Raw genomic sequence first — 17728 nt, forward strand, 5'->3', positions numbered from 1 at the left:
CAGCTGCAGGGATGGGGTACCTGTCAGGGCAGGGGCAGCTCCCCGGTACTGGTGGGTCTGTACTGGCAGGTGACAGAGCCAGCATAGCTCTTGTCATGTTTCGTCCTGCTGGAGGCCTTTCTTAATGCTGCAAAGACTGGCCTTGTTTCGTCTCTACTGATTACCAGGAGCCATAGCGTGGATCACCTTGATCCTTGCAGTTCCCTCCATCACACAAAGTATATGGCGGAAGTAAGGAGTGGGCGAATTGTCCCAGAAACCATGGAAGCCCTTCCTTGAGTCAGACCATGAGATGAACCATGCAACAGGGCAGTGGGTATAAACTGGAGAAGGGCAGATTTAGACTAGACATAAGGAAGAATTTCTTCACCATGAGAGTGGTGAGGCACTGGAACAGGCTGTCCAGGGAAGCTGTGCATGCCCCATCCCTGGAGGTGTTCAAGGCCAGGCTGGATGGGGCCTTGGGCAGCCTGATTAGTGGGATGTGTCCCTGCCCGTGGCAGGAGGTTGGAACTAAATGATCTTAAAGGTCTCTTCCAACCCACGCTATTCTATGATTCTATGTTTCTATGATCTCTTGGTATTCCTGATGGAATCAAAATACAGTTTTTAGCTAGTGAACTATATCTAAAACTAGTGTGAGATTTCGGTGATGTGCTTTTCTTGAAATTTAAAAAGTATATATGTATAAGAATGATTTTTTTATATCTTTTCTTGAACCGGATGTCTTGTGTCCAACCCTTGTTTGTCTAGCAGTTTAGCATTTTTCAAGGAGATTATTGCTGTCTTCACTTCAAACTTTTGATGAATTGCGGTATTGCACAAAAAGATTGGAATGAGAAGTGCAAAGAAAATTCTGTGTACCATAAATGTGGTAGTATTGCTACTTAGCAAAACTACAGAGAATGTTTTTTAAAAAGACATAAGTACAGAATTGTAATCTTACTTTGTAAGCCTTCAGGTGGTTAGAAGAAATAGTTAATGTGATCTGTCGATACCATATGTTTTAAGGGAGAAGTAGATAATCCAGCTTGGAGAAAGTAGTCTTTTAACTGGACACCTTCTTCTGTAATGCTCCTCTCTCCCATCTGACTTTGGCCAATTGTAATATGCTTCTGTAGATGTCTTGCCATTACCCCAATACAATTCTTGAAGTCAATGGACTGCTCTTGACTGTGAGATTTTTTTGACCATGCCTTTTTTTTTTTTTTCATTAATCCATTCATTAAGAATGAGGTAATCTTGCCCAATACCATGAAATCAGAGAATCACAGAAATATTGGTTGGAGGGGACCTCTGGAGGTCATCTAGTCCAGACTCTGTACCAACTAGGGCAGTTAATAGGACTAGATCAGATCTCAGCTATGAGTTTTGTCTATCTGAGTCTTTTAACATCACCAAATATGGAGAGTCCATAGTTCTGGTTCAGCAGACATTCACTGTTCTAGTGATCCCTGACAGTTTATAACTATACTTTGCAAATACAGTTCTATGGATCACATAGGGTGACTCTTAAGTGAATGTCACAGTTTTGCATGGTAAGTTAACTATGTAAGTTTATTTTTCTTACATACCTTATCTAAATACACTGATCTGTTTTGAATTCTTATGGTTCAATACTGTTTTATATAATGTGTAAGTTAAGCAACTTAGTAAAAATAAGTGATGCATACATAATTTTCTGTGAAAATTATAATAAAATGTGTATAAAATAGAATAAAAAATATTCACTCTTTCCTGGCATCCCATCCCTTACCATCATGCTTTTGAGTATTTATGGTCCACTTTTGTCCAGATTACCCACTGAACAGAATTTGTGTTTAAAATTAATCCATATGAGAAGATAGAAAGTTTCATCTTCTAGTACAACGTCAGGCTGCATATTGTCAGAATCCAGTCATAATTCCTGATGCATCCTATCTCTAAGATTTTGCACACACCTAATAGAATACTAAAGATAGCTACAGCCTGTGAGGAGTATTCCTCATTTAATGTAGTGGAGAAATGTAATAGAAAGATGTTAAATATTTTGCTAAAGGTCATCTGTGAAAATTCAGGAAGCTGTTACATACTCTTTCTGTCTTTCAACTGAGAAACGTTTCTGTCTTGTAGCAGCCCAACAGCTAGGGTCTGTTATTAATGCATAGAGAAGATAGCATTCTGCAAGCAAACTGTACCACAGTAGCACCCAAACAGAAGAATGGAACGTGATCTGCATGTATGTGCAAATGCTGCTGTAGCTCCTTGTGCAAAACCTGTTTGCAACAGAGTATTCATGCAGCAGCATTTATCTTAAGAAGTAGTGCATCCTAGAATTTAGAAACCAGCGAACAGACCCCTGTATATCTCACTTGGACTGGTTGTGCTAGATTAGCCAATGGTACAGGATCAACTGGTAGCCACTAAATACTTGTTGGTTTAGTAACTAAGAGATGCTGTAGTGCACTTACATGATGTTGTAGAAGAGGTTAGATGTTTTACTTTGTGTAAACAAACACAGATTTCTTGCACAGGCTTTGTTAGAACTGTTAAAACATTTAGGAAACAGTGGGAAGATATAGTCCAGTGTTGTGGCATGCTTTGTTGAATCAGTTGAATCACTAATAATTGAATTGGAGGAGTGATTGTTAAAGTCAACAGTCTCTGACTGTTTAAAAAAACAGAAGAGAAGCTTTGCACTGTTAGTGTGATTGATTTTAGAACAACTTAAGCATTTCTGTGAAGCAGAAAGGCCTCTGAATAGTTGAGTACAAAATTTGACACATAAGTTGTTGGGGTTTATTTTTTTGTCTTAGGCTGATCACATACTGCTGTTTTGTTTTCTCTGAAGTCAGTGCAGAAGCTGTGAATCAGCATTGCAGAGTGGTGGGTTTGCTGGATGATTGTCAAATGCCAGTGGGTGAATTTGTATTTAATATTGATCGAAGTGAAAAGAAAACGTAGAACTGAATAAACTGAAGTAATGCAAACAAGTAATTCTTCAAAAAAAAAAGGCACATTCAGATAAGTTAAATACTGAATTGAAAGCTAGGCTCTACCAGAAGCATGAAAACTCATGTCTTCTGTAGCTTCTTCAGTCAAAAGTGACAGTGAGTGAAGTTCTTAAATCAAGAGTTTGGGAGACCAACTAGTTGATTTCTATGCTCTTGTGAGAGTGGTGTTTTTGTTACCAAAACAAAATCTGAGTCAGAGTGATGATTTCAGGTCTCTGTTTCTGCTATTTCATTTTTCAACATTCTTGTGAAACCACAGTTTTTCTGAAAACGATCTCTACTAATTATCTTTTTAAGTGTCCCAGAGTGGTATTCTTGGGAAAGTTAGATTCTGTGTTCTTTTCATCCACTTTTACAACAGAGCATACCTAAACAACAGGCTTTTTTTTTTTTTCCTACACATTAGGCAACCTTTACAATGGGGGACTAAGCTCATGGAAAAATTACAGTGTTTACTCTGAAATTTTACTGAATGTCAGTTTTGTTGGCTCATTGGAAATATGGCTTGGTTTTGCTAAAGAACTAGAATGAAAATGCTTAAAGCCCAAAGCAATTAAAAGCCATCTGTTTCTGAATCAATATTGCTGATGCATATTTTTCGAAGAGGCTTCTATCATATAAATATGAGCTCTTCTGCAAACCAGTGTCACATCTCCTGAGCTGAATGGCCAGTATATGTGAAATTCCAAGCACTCCATTCAGCAGTTCTCAAGGTTTAATTGTGTCACAAACTGCAGCATTAACATGGATGTCTTTTTGAAACAGATCCAGGACAGTATGTGGGAGCTAGAGCAATGTTTTCAGCAGGGAATGTGTACATAGTCATTTATCCTGTGTTTCCCAACAGTGTTCCTCAGTGTTTGATTAAATGCATATAGGGTTTTCCCATGGGCCCCTAAGTCTGAATTTAGGTCAGATTAGATGCTCAAACTGTGACAGTACTGAATATATTGCCAAGAAAAGGAATGAGAACTCAAATATCTTAAGAAATACATTAAAATGCCTCATCACAAGACTGTAGGATAAATTAGCATTTTTGCCATAGAGGTTCATGAAGGATCTGTTTTTGAGAAATGAAATGGCACAACCAGTCAACTGCAGTCTTTATCTTCCTTCTATTTCTATGGTAGAAGTCCCCACAAAAATGCATAGCCCGATGAGTGTGGAAACACTAGAATAGAAGTTGAAAACTCTGTTTGCAGTAAGTGACTACTTAGAGGTCAAACCACTTTTTAATTGGTTCTAGAAAACAAAATCAGGATTGAAACTTGCTCAGCCCCAGAACAGGCATTTTGTGCCCCAAGAGCCATGTATCCTTTGCTGGCTATACCTTGGCATGGATTGCAGAAAGCAAGTAGTAGTCTTATTTTCCTGGTGCTCAGTGCTTAGTGTAGAATTAAGGCATCTTCCTGCTTTTGCTCTTTTTTGCCCTCCTTTTGTGGATTAGGTTGGCACGTGCTGTCCACTCGTACTTCTAAATGCCAAGACTCGGGGTCTGGGGAACCTGCTGAGCAGGACAAACTTTGCACAGACCCAATGGTGTGGAAGTGCATACAATGGAAAAGCAAAAGTCAATCCCTCATCCTGTGGGGAAGGAAATTTTTGTTGTCCTCCATCAGACTTGACACATTAACACCTACCAAGGCTCCAGGCTAGTTGACTTGTCAGAATTTGTTTTCTATAGCTGCCCTGTTAAAGTTAAAATGGTGAAACGTGGGGGGTTGTGACATTATCCTGGTGCAAAGCAAGTGGAAAGCTTCTTTCTTCAGTTTCAGATTGAGTTCAATGAAAACCGTGTACAATTTGGAGGGATGAAATGAACTGCAGGTCTGTCATTTGCCATTAGAAAACTGAACAGGCACAGAAAGTTTTGCATCATATCAGTAAAGGTTAGTGTCAGGTCAGACTTTAGTTACTCAGCATGGCTTTTCCAGTAAGATGTGGATGATTTAAGAATACATGTTTATTGGGTGAATTTTCAAAGGCATTCCCAGTAGTTAAGTAGATGAGGGTTGTTGCAGGTCAACTAGTTAAGTCAGAGGAGGTAGATGATTTCATTCATTTATGCATTTAAAAATGTCTTGCCCTCATTTTCACTAGAATTTAGATACTTACAAACACAATGATAGGATGTGATATTCTGATTAATTTGATTTTCAGTTATATTCCAAAACAGTAAACATTATAAAATTAAATAATATAATAGGAAATCTACTTAACTCTGCTTTTAAGGATATGTACCAAATTTTTTTTGGGAGGCCAGAATTAGATTTATTTTTTTATACTCGTATTGTTTCCCAGGAATTTCTGGTATAGCAAAGCCTATTAAACAGTGCAGGTAATAGAAAACCTTTTGTACTTGCAAAATAAAGACACCAGCTTGACTTATTGTGTTTGTATACTGAGTTCAGAATGTCACCTTGTCAAAGATTTTTTTTCTGCTTACTAATATGACAAAACACAATTTACATTTGTTGACAAATCCTGTAAAACTGAAGGTTTTGGCCAATTTCTGTTGCTTAGTGCAGCCAATTACTGTTGCTTAGTGCAATGTTTAGACACAATAATAATAATTCATATATAGTTTGCCCTTTCAGAAAACTAGAAAAGTAAGCACAAAAGCTGTAATGAACAACTGGTTTTAGAAGTTGCAACAGTAACCTTTTAAGAGGTGTTGGAATTCATGTAACTTACAGGTCTGAGGCTGGTGGCATGTAAAGTCCTTGAAAGCTGTGTTTTGAGCATAGAAAGTGCTGAGTGCTTTTTGAAAACAGGTGCACAGGTCTCTACCTGGGCATCCCAAATTGATAAAACCTTTTTGGTCTGCGGTAGTCTTGCCCATTTAGAATGGAAATGGTATAATTTATCTCACAGGCTTGTTGGAGAGGTAATTGGTGCCTATGTGTACAAATAGAATAGGGATCAATTCCACAGGAAGGCTTGTTAGAAAGGAATAGTTCTGTCTTCAGAGCTAGATTTGAAAACTATGCTGCAAATCAAGCCTGAGGTTGTATGTCGATGCGCAAGATAAAATAAAATGCAGAATAGTTCAACGTTAAATGAGTAGGACCTAGCCTCAGTCCTGAAAGTACTGGTAGCCTGGAGGAAAATGAACAGGTTCTGTGGGTTCTTGTATGTCACTGGTAGGTTGTCATGCAGGCTTAGAGAGAGGCGAGTAAATACGTCTTGCAGCAAACTTCACTAACGTTGTGATGAGTGGTACCCAACTCCCATCTTTCCTGCTTTCATGAAACAACAACAGTAACTCTCTAAATGCTTATGGCTCTTTATGAGACATTCATTTTATTTCTTCATAATCATTCTGGAAAATGTCATATTTCCTAAGTTTTCAGCTGACTGTAATTTCTACTAGTATATCTGGGGCAACCCTTTAAAAAGCATGTTAAACAGTACCATAGTCTATACCAATTTGTTTACAGTGTTAACAAATTTCCTTCTGCTAGGAGGGAAGATGGATAATTATCACTTTAAAATTTAAATTATTTGGAGAAATAATATTTGTGTATGTAGGTACATATACATATCAATATTTATGGGTATGTTCTCATGTGTGTGCATATTATGTCTACATAAGTACAATGTGGCCCAGGCTTTAAAAATGCAAACTAAACAGGAGATAAGAATCAAAGATCTGTACAAATGTGGCATTTCAGTTAGGTGTTGTGCAGTTGAAGCAAGTGGAAGACCTTCCAGTTATTTGTGGCATTTCTTAACAAGGGCTGATTGCAAGAGAGACTTAATGCCAAAATCCTTTTAAACATCTAAGTGTAGGTTTGGATGTGCCTAGGACTTCATTTCTTATTATTTTTTTATCCTATTAATGCTTTTGGGATTTATCCCATCAAATTGCTGGCTTTGCTATTCCTTTCTTATCCAATTCTCTTTCCAGAAGCTGTAGAAAAGTTAAGGTACCTAGCAAGTGGGTTATGGATTTTATCGCATATACATAGCTGTGTATTGCAGTGGTGGTGTTCAGTCCCATGTGAATCATCTCTCCTGTTCTGTGGAGCTGCTGTGAGCTTGCTTGGTATTTCCCTTTCCCAGCCTACAGCTAATTTATTATAAACAATGCTTGCTTTGCAGTTTACCTAAAGTTACTGCTTCTTTCATGCTTTAAAACATTGCAAGCATACTACGTTAATTTTAATTGTCTTTTCACCATGAATACTGATGAAAAAATAAACTCTTCGCTAGAGTTTTAGATAGGAAGTCCATATTTATTTTGGGTTATGTAGGACTTAGTTATAATTAATTGCAGGGTCTGTGAAGAAAACATGAAAATTGTGTCTTCGTTGCCTCCTTAGCACCAGTTGGGTTTATACAGTGCTGAAGATGGAGTGTTCTGTTCAATCAATCTCATAACAATCAATCTCATAACAAGGGGGCTGGAGAACAGGCGGCTGAGAGAGCTGGGGTTGTTTAGCCTGGAGAAGAGGAGGCTGAGGGGAGACCTAATTGCTCTCTATAACTACCTGAAAGGAGGTTGTAGAGAGGAGGGTGCTGGCCTCTTCTCCCAAGTTACAGGGGACAGGACAAGAGGGAATGGCCTCAAGCTCCGCCAGGGGAGATTTAGGCTAGACATTAGGAAAAAAATTTTCACAGAAAGGGTCATTTGGCACTGGCAGAGGCTGCCCAGGGAGGTGGTTGAGTCACCTTCCCTGGAGGTGTTTAAGGCACGGGTGGACGAGGTGCTAAGGGGCATGGTTTAGTGTTTGATAGGAATGGTTGGACTCGGTGATGCGGTGGGTCTCTTCCAACCTGGTTATTCTATGATTCTAAGTTTGAAAAAAATACAGATTACTTATAAATAGATACCAGAAAGAGAGTTTGGAAAGCCATTAATGGTGAAAGGACAATAGATTCTTTTTTTTTTTTAATCTATACACCTCTTCACATTAGTTACTGTTCATCCAGAAAGTGGCACTAAGTAGGAACATTTGTTGTTTGTAAGTCCCTACTTCATTGTATTCCAAAGTTCTAAGCAATATTTTTAAAGTTTTCTTAAAGGTGAATAGATGGTGCTTCATGGGTCTGGAGGTTAATATTCACAAGATTTATAGGGCCAGGACACTACAGTTCCTGCTCCTTCAGTTCCTCACAGCAGATGGACCTGCTTGGAGGTCAGGAGTTTTAACTGTGTGGTTGCCAGATTCTGTAATTCTTGTAGGAAAACTTGGCTAAAAATAAATAGTCGCATGTTGTAAAACGTGGTGCAAGTTTTCTTGCACTATCTCTCAGGTGCTTTGCAGTTTTCCCAGGACTGGGCAATGCTTTTAGACCTGTCAGGATACCAGATATTGGAAACATATGACTCACTTTTATAAATGAAACGCTTTAAAGAGGATTTTGTAAATACCATTCCTTTTAGTCCACTTATGTAAAAGGAAGCAAAATAGTATGAGCTTTAATTTTTAATAATATTTTTAATATTTGGAGTACTAGCAAAGAACTTGTACATTTGTTAACTCTATCTTCTAGGATTATCTTGTTTTGAAAACCTACATTAAACACTCTAATATCCAGCCTGTAAAACTGGGAAATAACTCAGAGCTCTGAAGCCTATAAATACACATATTTACTTTACCTAGAACATCATTTTCCTGGACAGATTCCCATTTTTATATAATCTTGCAGCTTAATATAATTTGTGTTTTTCCCAGCTGAATGTTTTAAAATATCTCTGGACCATCCACAACACGTACAAGTCTATTTTCTTTTTTTCCTTTTGGGATAAGTGAGAAGAGTATTTCAATATTTGTAATAGTTTTTTAGGAAAGCATCTCTTTGAAGTACATGGAAAAAAGATGAGAAGCATTTTGTAAACATAAACCATCTGTGAAATAATGTAGTGAGAGTGAATTTGCCATTTTAATGTAGAAGAGATACAACAGTGTTGATTCTGGTTTCACCAATACCATCTTTAGTTCTGACACATGTAATTCTGTTAAATAGTGTTAACTCTTGGAACAGAATTAAACTTGACATGCTCCTATCAGTGGGATCAGAACCATGCTGGGTTTCTAATTGTAGTAGTGTTATTTTGTCATTAAGGTTGTTTTGACTGGTCTCTTCAATTTAGCAAGCACTTTTTCCATCCTTGGTACACCAAGAACGGTTAAGCACAATGGTGGCAGAAGTCCCAACAGAAACAATGCCTATCATGGAAGAAGTTCTAAAGGTGGATTTGAAACTAGCTGTTGTTGTCGTGTATTCAAGGTAGCACACCCAGGGCATGCACTCAGGACTGGAGTTTTGATAGGAAGGGATCCAGCTGTGCTTTGGAACAGTAGATGATCTGTAAAAGTGATAACAGAAGCTTCGAAAAAATAATGTTGCCATATCATGGAGAAGCTTGCGTATCTTCAGGATACAAAAAATTTGTTCTTTGCCATCTTATTTCACCATTTTTTCCTGTTTGTATCTGCTCTGTCTCTCATGGGAATGGTTCTTTTTCTGTAAGAGATTTTTTTTTTAAAATTCCAGCTTTATGATCGACTACGGAGACAGAGCAGCGAGTGCTACTTCACATGAATAAAAATGTCTTGACAGCAGCATCCTTCTTCTTGATTATGATTTATTGAGATTCCCTTTAAATACTACAATCTGACTGCAGATTGACCCACTTTATGCAGAATGGGCTATATAAGTAAGACCAACCTGATACGGCATCTAGTCCAACTGTGTTGTCTGTAAAATTTCTAAAGATGGCAAAAAAAATCCTTATGACGTCAAATCAGAGAAAATGTTTCCTCTACATGAAATAAAAATGTGTGCAATCTGTGGTTTACAGGTCTGCAGTGCAAGATCTGTTGTTCTGATTTTAAGAATGGTTTTTGTCGGCATGTTTGTCCACATTTAACATTTCATGCATATGTGTGAATTATTAACATTACCTTTAAACATTAATAGTGTGTTTTCAAATACTAAACTAGTTTCATTTTCAAAGGGCCTATTGTACACACATAGTATCACTTGTAACACTGTTCTGTGCTGCTAGACCAGCAGCAGTCTGGGAGGTGTTAGCATGACTGATGGAGGAAAGGCTGCTTTAAAACTAGATCTTGCTTTGATCTACTCAAAAGGAATTTTTCCGTTGATTACAAGGTCAAACCTCTACGTGAAAAATGACCTCTTTATAACTGTGTTATTTTCCATGGTGCAGTGGTTAAGGTCCTTTTTCCCAAGTAAACTTCCTCGCATTAACCTGGATAATATAAACATTCTGGAGGAAAACAAGGGCATTTTAGAAAAGTCTGGGCTGGAATCTTTGTTTCCCACAATTCGAATAGCTCTGTGTAATAATACAGAATTAGTCTAGAGTAAATAAAAAGGGCTGCCAGACCATAGCAGTTAGGACAGGCATAACATAGGATGTAAATTTTGAACCATGAAATATCACTTCCCATGTGCTGACAACAGGAGTCCATTTGGGTAAGAGCATTAAAATCCTGTATTTTTTTTTTTTTAGCATTTTGAACATAAACTTACTGGGGAGAAAAGCACACTTCTGTCTCTAGAAATGTAAATGAGACATTAAGTGTAAATTTGGTTCTATTTGACTTAGAAGTAATTTTGAAAGGAAGGCCATAGAAGTTTGCTACTGTAGTGCTGCTAGTTTACTAAAAAATTAAGCAGGGCTTGGGGATTTGCCAGAGCTTGTTGCTTTTGACTCATTTCCAGTCAAGCCCTTAAGAAAGCCACCAACATGTTGTTGCTGTTAATGCTTTTGGGATCAAACACTGCGGTCTGCAGAAACTATTAGAGCTATGCTAATTTACTACCATAATTTTATCTGGTAAAAAACTGGGAACAAAGATTGCCACAAAACATTTCAAGGGAAATGCTTTAGTTTCTCATGGAATTATGGATTATGAAGTTTTCTATGAAATGTGGTCAGCCAAATTTAAGTTCTTTGCATCTAAGGATGCCATACTATGCGGCATTTCTAATCCCAGCTCATGAACCATCTGTCAGCCAGGAGAGAGAAGCTGTTCAGATGAGAACAGTTGCCGCCTTCTGGTCTTTTGAAGTTTGCACACTCAGTTGTTCCATGCAGTCAAGTTTGTTTTCATATGTGATACTCCTAGATTATGTAGTTAAAATGTCACTTTGGAGGAATTACTGTTGCTGAACAGACAAACACAGCAGTACCACAAAGCTGACAAAGCAGCCTCACTTTTAGTATTAGTTATAACATTTTTCCCAACACTATCATATATTCTCGATGATCCGGTGGGTCTCTTCCAACCTGGTGATTCTATGATTCTATGATTCTATATTTCTTCATGTCACACCTGTTGTAGAACCCGTTCCTTAGTGTAAATGCAGGCAGGTTTGATAGGTGAGATAGGTGCCAGGTAATTAGATGTGAATGAACGTTTCAGTGACTTTGCCCTCTTTCCTAGACTGCTGGTGGTCACGTCATGGTCAGTCTCTCTTATGCTGTGCTCTCTGAAACAAATTTATTAGAGGACATGCAGTTTTGTCAAGTTGCTGAAGCACATGTGCCTCTGTAAAAATAGGAATGTTTTCACACTGCATTGGCTGTTTTCTATAAGCTTACAGCAGCATTTCCCCATCACATGTAGTATTAAGGCTAGTATTTCAGGGAAGGAGGCTTCCAGAAGTTCACACTGCTGTCACATTACTGAGAGAGGCAGAAGGGCATCAGAAGCTGGAGACCCAGGTGGGGAAGAGGCTTTAGCTGACCTCACTGAAGAACCTATCCTGCCCTCAGCCACTCTGTCTGGCTATACATTGTATGGAGGACAACTTCTGTGGCCAGCCAATGAAGCAGCCAGGGAAATCCATCCAGCAGAAAAATAACCCAGAAAACCAAATATCTAACTGAACTATATTTCAGCTCAGCATCTGGATGAATTATTGGGAGGTACCAGCCCAATAGGTCTTAGAGGTCTGGAGGAGAAATTGTCCTGGAAAGGAAAACAAAAGTTCTGGAATTTAATAATTTTCAAGCACAGGCTTTACAAAGGAAGTTTATCTTTTGTCACAGGTTTAGATCAGACATGAAAATTGCCATATTTGTAGGACAAGCAAACAGATTTTTGCCCACATGGTTTTGACTGAGGAGTGTGGTCCCCTTCAGGAGTAAATTTTTAATTTGACAGATTTTCTAGAGAAAAAAAAATTCCCCAAACAAGACTGGCTTTTGTTGGATTACATTTTCTACATATATTTTTCTCTATATTTTTAAAACAAAAATAGCTAGAAGACAGGGCATTTTTTTGTTTGCATTGGAGTATTAGCTTGCAGTACAAGTACTGGGTCCTTCTCCTGTACTGCTGGTATGTCCAGTCATAGAATCATAGAATCACCAGGTTGGAAGAGACCCACTGGATCATCGAGCCCAACCATTCCTATCAAACACTAAACCATGCCGCTTAGCACCTCGTCCACCCGTGCCTTAAACACCTCCAGGGAAGGCGAGTCAGCCACCTCCCTGGGCAGACCGTTCCATTGCCTAATGACCCTTTCAGTGAAGAATCAGCAAGACTGGTAATACTGAGGGACAGACTTAGAGCAGTGAGTTTCAGTCTAGAAAATTAGATGCAAGAAGTGCAGACATGATGGCTAATTGAACTATTTTATTTAAATGTTATCAATAAATTTATTTTTATGGGCAGTACATCAGTAAGGCTACAGAGAATATGGCTGCTGGGGGGTCCAAAGCATCTAGAGAAAAGTGAGGAAAACAAAATAGCTAAAATAACCAAACTGGGATAGGCATTGAAATAACCAGTGGTGATTTTAAAAAGTAGTGGCTCAGAGAAACTGCAGACATTGACTAAAATCTTTGAGTAAGTAAACTAAAGATGATTAGAATAAGGAAAAGGAATCATGGCTTAGCCAAGAGAAGGAAATGGGAAAAATTCCAGTCAATGTAATTGGAAAGAAATGGGAAATATTTCAAAAGATACACCATCATCATCAAATTGGGTCAATTTTTAATAGAGAAAACACAAAAAACCTGTGTGTACTGAATTGTGCAAGTATGCGGTATTTTTGAGGATGTTCGTTGCTTTTCCAGATGTGTATGTTATCCCTTGTGGTTTGGCTGAGATCAGAGAGACTGAAAGAAAGCACAGTGTGTATCAGAGATGTGGGAAAGTTTGTTCACCCTTTGCAAACTTCCCTACAAACTGCATCTGACTTGCAGTTACATGTCATGTTATGAGAATCAAAGAATCAAGGCGATTTTCTTTTCTCATATTAATTTTGGTTCAGTTTTTAGGAAATGTAAACCTTCTTGTCCCTAACTGACCTCTTTGCGGACAACACTAGACTCGAAGGAAGTGTTGATCTGCTTGAGGGTAAAGAGGCTCTACAGAGGGATCTGAACAGGCTGGATCAATGGGCTGAGGCCAACAGGATGAGGTTTAACAAGGCCAAGTGCAGAGTCCTGCACTTGTAATAGTAATAGGTGATGGGACAAGAGGGGATGACCTTAAGCTGCATCAGGGGAAGTTTAGACTGTACATTAGGAAAAAATTCTTCACAGAAAGAGTTGTCAAGCACTGAGGCAGGCTGCCCAGGGAGGTGGTTGAGTCACCATCCCTGGAGTTGTTTAAAAGGTGGGTGGATTAAGTATTTAGGGACATTATTCAGTAACAGACGGGTATGGTTGGAGTTGATCTCAAAGGTCTTTTCCAATCTAATGATTCTATGTTTCTGTAACTCTTATGCTTCAAGGCAGCGTTTCTGACTAATAACTCCAGCTCTCCCTTACTTAGGGAAAGAAGGAATATGTGACATGGGAGATGTTTTCAGGAGTCAGTGAGACTAGATATCCTGCAGGCTGATATGAAATTTTCGGAGAATGACTGCGGAAAAGAACTAAAAGGAGTGGAGTATGAAAATAAGAGTTTTAGGAGACTTATTTGTACACCTACTATTTCTGATTCTTTCCTTATAAATATACTATTTCTTAAAGTAACAAATAAGTTGTTGTGTTTACTTATTTTAAAAAGATAACATTGTACTTTATATTTTTGTGTCTCTGAGAACAGTCTTGCAGCTAATTTTGACCTACTTGCCTGTGTCCATTCTTTCATTCTTTTGGGTAAGGTCCCAAGAAGTATAAGGGAAAAAACTAGCCCATTAATTTTACTAATGTTTATCATGCCATTGAATAGAGAATCATGTTCCTTTTATTTAGAATAAGATAGAATGTTTAGTCTCACCTCCCCTCTTGCCTTGTCATATTGCTTTGGGAAAATCGATTATTTTGGTTTTATCTCATTATGTGCGTTCATAGAGTAAGTGTATAAATGTGTACGTCAAGTAGCAACTATAAGACTTCATTAATGAATAATATATAGTAGGTATGTTTTTGAAATATAAAACCAGTGTGGTACGATTTTTGATCAGCCATAAGACTGTGATGAGCAGGATTAAAGGAAGATGAAGAAACTAATGGGTTCCAGACCCTCACTGAGACACCTCACTGAGAGGTGAACAGTTTATCAAAGACTGATGATTGCCAATTGGAGGGTTAAATGACAAGTAATTTCGTTTAGATTAATAGAATGCTGCCATATGAGATTGGAATCAGACCTCATCAGTGATAACAATTGCCATGTAGCAGTTTTAAGATGAACAAGAGCACTTAATTCTGAGATCTCTCTTCCCTTTAATACAGAAAATGTTTCTGTTTATATGGCTGTATAATTCCACTACAACTGTAAATGCTGGAATTGTTGTGCAGGCATTATTAATTTGTATCATGTAATTTTTAAAATAAATTCTGCCAGCTCTAGCAAATTAGAATTTAAGTTTCAATTAAATACATCTGTTTTAATTGGTGGTTGATCATGTTGTGATGATAGAGACAAAGTTTTTGATGTAAAAAGGGGTGTAGGATTTTACGTAGCAGGTGTAGAATCTACTTTTTACAGGTTGGTAAGTCCTCTGATGACCACTAGAAGTGCAGTTACAAATATTGTCTCTTTTAAGTGTATGTTTCAACCTTATCTCAAGGAGCATATCTGTATTACTCTTGTAGAAACCTTTCGTTACCATGGTACCGGTGATTATTTTTTACTCATTGTTCTCTTTCATATGTATGTTAGAAAAATAATTGTTCTAGCCCTGAGTTAATGAATGTCTTGCTTTGCATGGTGTGCTTAGCTTTCTATAAAAAACTACCTCATCATCTGCCTTTTTGATACTTTTCTAATTCTAAGGCTTTTTCTCAAGAACAACTCCATGTTCTAATTTTTTTTTTTTTGGTGTGACATAAGGAGGTCTGATTCAGTCATTCTTTTGTAGGCTTTTTTTTACCTCTTTGCCTTTCTTTTTTTCACCTCTTTTTTTTTTTTTTCTTTCTGAAGTGTTATGCAGCATACAGCTGTGTTTAGATGAAAGGGTATCTTTTCTTTTTAATAAGGTACCTGTGACCCTTCCTCTTCAAAGATGCCATGATCATATTAGTTTTACTGAGCCGAAATACATTCTAAGCACATGAATTAGAGCATGAGTGCCTACAAATGTCTCCTCTTTCGTCACAATTTTTGCAATGCACATTGTCTCTATAGGGAGTCATTATAGGCAAGATCACAGGAGGTGAACAGCTCTTAAAAAATTTACTGAGAAAGGAGGCTGTGTTCCTCAACCAACAGAATGTGGCTTTATTGGAGACCACAGTGTACCCCTTGCACGTTCCCCTCTCTCTGCTGAAGGAGAATGTGCCAGGGGATGATGAGCAAATACAGAATGTGACTGGCATTGACAATAGGGCAAAGTCATGGCCATGTGCGCTGGCATGCTTTATGTGCCCTGCAGGGTCCTAGGGTCTGCCTGCCCATGAAGGTGCTCCTTATCTGGCTCCAGAGAACTGGGACTCAACCACCACTTACAGCGCCAGACACCTGGCTCCTGTGTTAAGTAGATGGGGTAAAACAGAGGAAGATGTTTGTGGTCCCTTGCTAGTAGCTCACTTGTGTCCAATGCCAGGCTTGGAACGCACAACAGTTCATTGCCTAGGGATATCAGCTTGTTCTCAGGAAAATAATAGCATGCAGAGTTGTGCTGCCTTTTGAACAAGCTGCTGACTCCATGTTCAAGCTGAAGTGAATGAATAAATCATAGAATCATAGAATCATAGAATAACCAGGTTGGAAGAGACCCACCGGATCATCGAGTCCAACCATTCCTATCAAACACTAAACCATGCCCCTTAGCACCTTGTCCACCTGTGCCTTAAGCACCTCCAGGGAAGGTGACTCAACCATCTCCCTGGGCAGCCTGTTCCAGTGCCCAATGACCCTTTCTATGAAGAATTTTTTCCTATTGTCCAGCCTAAATCTCCCCTGGCGGAGCTTGAGGCCATGATCCTGAAAAACAGAGATCATTTTGATTTTGTTTTTTTTTTCACGTGGCTGCAGTAATAAGTGTGCATGGAGGGACATATGCATGGGTCTTGTCTTAAAACTGGGGTTGGAATTGTTTCCTTTAGTGAAGAAACGTATATTTTTATTGTGTGTTAGCTAAGTGGTGACACTCCACTCACGAAGAACTGATGTGCAATGCAAGAAAAAGGCCTTACAAAATCCTAGCATCCTTTTCTTTTTCCCCCATCTACTGGGCATGTGCAGAATTCTGAAAAATCATGTTTGTCTAGGTACCTACATCTGGATTTTAGGTTCCTCTTTGAAGATATGTGCAAATGGTTGTTAAAAGCGTTACATATGTTTTGTAAATAAAGTGTAATCAAAATGGAAATGAATGAAAACACTTGCCTAAAGACTGTTTAAAGAGCCCATCTTGAGCTGGATTATTGGATATTCCCCAGTTTTAAAATGCAGTTTCCCTCTTTATTGGTTCAGCAACTTGTTTGTGAGGCTCTGTACTGCAAAAATCATGTTTATTTTCTTGCAGGTAATTGTTGTTTTCAGAACACGTGTGGTCTGAAATTTTTGTATTGTACCTTAATGAGTGAGATGTAGAACAGATTTCTTTCTAATTTTCTACCTTAGGTTCTACCCTTAAGAAGTTACTTATAAACTTATTTTATTTAAAGGACTAATACTAAATGGTGTGTAATTTATGTATCAAAATGGTGCTTCTCCCTCAGCCCAGAAGATTTTGTTCTATTTTCTTTTTTAGGAAGGAGGCACAGCTGGATGAAGAAGGACAGTTTCTTGTCAGAATAATTTATGATGATTCCAAAACCTATGATCTGGTTGCAGCTGCAAGCAAGGTCCTTAGTAAGTATTATTTACATCTTCTTTGCCCATACATCACATAAAAGGTACCCTTGTGTCCGTTTTCCCCCTCCCCCAAAATGCATGTAGTAGAGAGAAACAGGATTTAGCTTAGAGGAAGTGAAAATGGGATATTGGTCAAAGAAAGAATTTTATAAAAAACACTGAAGAAAGTGTTTTTTAAAAATTATCTATCTAAGATATCCTTGAAGTGATTTTTATTACTTCCAAAGTATTCCAAGCCATAGGTGCACCTTGAACTGCAGTAATACATGTCATCCCCAGAGCGTGATCAGTGTTACAGTCATGAAGTAGCAATATAGTGCTGTAACTACCTTGCCAGTGCACCCAGATTTCAACCACGGCTGCAAGAGCCTGTGAACAAATCCTTAATCTCTCTGCTGAGCAAGCATGCCAAGTTACGTAAATGTTTGTGGCATAAGCACATCTCATTTCATATCTGCCACTGGTTTGAGTCACATTCATTTTTAG

The 17728-nt window shown here is 38.2% G+C and overlaps 1 protein-coding gene across 1 annotated transcript in view; it reads left to right on the forward strand.

Moving 5' to 3' along the window:
* Positions 1-17728, forward strand: part of GUCY1B1 (guanylate cyclase 1 soluble subunit beta 1) — a 45181-nt gene that overhangs the window by 433 nt on the left and 27020 nt on the right. Inside the window, exon 2 of the mRNA XM_069855744.1 lies at positions 17139-17239. The gene's annotated coding sequence lies outside the window, so the exon portion shown is untranslated. The remainder of the gene's footprint in view (positions 1-17138; positions 17240-17728) is intronic.

The sequence above is a fragment of the Phaenicophaeus curvirostris genome, chromosome 4, assembly GCF_032191515.1.
Source record: "Phaenicophaeus curvirostris isolate KB17595 chromosome 4, BPBGC_Pcur_1.0, whole genome shotgun sequence".
In the NCBI taxonomy this organism is placed as follows: Eukaryota; Metazoa; Chordata; class Aves; order Cuculiformes; family Cuculidae; genus Phaenicophaeus; species Phaenicophaeus curvirostris.